Below are 2,500 nucleotides of genomic sequence, written 5' to 3'. Positions count from 1 at the left end.
TGTTTAATTAACCGATGGTGTTGGCGTGGTTAGAATACGCTCTTTATAACAAAACATGAGTTGACAAAATCACAGCTCTCTGTAAAAGACTTCACAGAAATGAAAAGACTTTATATAATTGATTTTCATATACATAGATGTGTGTGTGTGAGAGAGAGAGAGAGAGAGAGAGAAAGTGTGTGTGTGTGTGTGTGTGTGTGTGTGTGTGTGTGTGTGTGTGTGTGTGTGTGTGTGCGTGCGTGTGTGAACAGGTTTAATGTATAAGCTTTCATATAAAAGTCAATAACTATAGATAAAATTGCGTAAATATAAGAAAAAGATAACATTTCACCAACTCAACAACACAGCTACACTTTCACCAAAGTTCAGAAATGTTTAAGCTTGAAATATGGTATCACTCAATCAGAAAAAGAAAATAAAGATGCAACGAACTAATCCTGTTTTTATCTTCTGTTAAAATAAAACTAACTCTAATTCTAGCATTCTAACATAGAAAGTAATCACGGCTGGATCTCTAAAGGAAAAAACTAATACCATCATAGACTTCAAATATTAATATTCGCAAAGAGGAATTTTAAAAACAAAAAAATAAAGCAAGACTTAATCACGTGAAACTGAAGCTGGTATAATGTTACTTTTCTAAACTTAAAAGCACGATTTCAGGATAATTCCATCAAATATTTCCCTTCTACACATGATTACTTCTTTGACCGTCATTGAATTTAAGCCTGGAGTCTTTTCGTTTAGTTGCATTTCATGGAAATTAACGAGTTCAGTGAAAGCTGGTGAGATCACGTATAGTTCAAATCATCAAAGGAAAAAGATATCACAGAGGAAAATCTATATGAAAAAGTATTTCAAGTATTGCTACTGTGCTTCCAGCCGTTCCTTTTTACTATGAAGATTTTTTTTTTTCAATACTTGAACTTAATTAGACATATCCTGCTCTCACTTCTGCTAGTATTCAATTGTTTTATCACTGAATACATGACGTTAGTCCAATGTTTATCTCTCGGTTTAGTGCTATTGTTTTTGGGGGGTTTTTTTGGGGTTTTTTTAAATGATAATTTTTATCGAAAGCGAGATAATCTCGCATCTCTGCATCAAATCTCTCCGTTATTTCTCAAATCATTCAAATGGCTTGACATTATGGGATTGTTGCTTGTGAAACTAGAACACAATTTTAGAGACTAAAAATAGTGTTAGCGCAATTCGCAAAATAAAATTCAAGATAGGAGTCGTGAATAGAACGCATGCGCTTTAACTCCTTTTGTTTTGTAATTTTTCGAGCATTCTTCTTATCACATGCATATATTCAACCAATAATAGCATATTGATTTAATTATCTTCTGCAATCGCTTGTACCAACCAACACTAAAGCTTTCTGTATCACCACTTTATATACGTTTTGCGTTTCCATTGAAAGTCACTCAGAATACTCTAAGTGATTTCCCTTCACATTCAAGACTCATGCGTATTTTTTCCTAAATTCTTTTAGGATAGCGTTCTGGTCATCAGAGTTAGTGTCGTTCATTTTTGTGATTGAACGCAATTCTCAAGTCAATAACTATTCAAAGTCTGAATGGTCTCTAAACATTTGAACTATTGGAAATGCCTTCAATATATTCTGTTGATTGAGAAGTAAAAGTAACACGGAACACATCACAGGGTCACATCTGCACTAAGATTGAACATTTGTAACAAAACAGATGTACTTAAAATTAACATAAGTGAAATCGATTTGGTTCCTTCCGACTCATTCTATTTGAGTACACCATATGTCAGTTTTCGACCTTTACTCTACGTAATGTCAAAGTAAAAGTGACAGAGATTGTTCTATACGAAGAATCTTGGCCGTCGTTTTTTTTTTCGTTACTTTTAGTTGAGAGGGTGTGTGTGTGTATATATATATATATATAAACCACACACACACATACATATATAAATACATATATATATATATATTCAAAAATATAAGGAATGGCCATAATAGGACATTCGACTCACTAGAAAGAGCAGCCAAACTCAAACCGCTAATAGTTGTAATTCTGAAATTGAAAGAGAAATAAAAACGTTTACCCTTTCATCTCTGGACTATGCGTAGTTTCGGCAAACTTTAGAAAACAAATTAATTAAATTAAATTAGATTTATTTACAACTGGCGTGCCTCGTCGGCAGAGAAGCCAAGGACAAAAATATATCAACGAGGCGATGGTAAGGAAGCTTCAAGTCTATATGCTATAAATTTTCAAAATCTACCGCAATTGCGCGGTCTTCTCAGCAGCAAAAAGAGTTTGGTGTTCTTTTTAGCGAGTCGAATGTCCTATTATGGCCATTCCTTATATTTTTGAATGTATATTATATAGTCTTTGACTATCTTTCCTTTCTCGCTGGACCGCTGGTAGCGGAGAATTTTTTGCTACCCTTATATTTATTAATATATATATATATATATATATATATATATATATATATATATATATAATATATATATATATAT

The sequence above is a fragment of the Octopus sinensis genome, linkage group LG5, assembly GCF_006345805.1.
Source record: "Octopus sinensis linkage group LG5, ASM634580v1, whole genome shotgun sequence".
In the NCBI taxonomy this organism is placed as follows: Eukaryota; Metazoa; Mollusca; class Cephalopoda; order Octopoda; family Octopodidae; genus Octopus; species Octopus sinensis.
The sequence above is the reverse complement of the archived record's forward strand: the minus strand, read 5'-3'. Positions refer to the sequence as shown.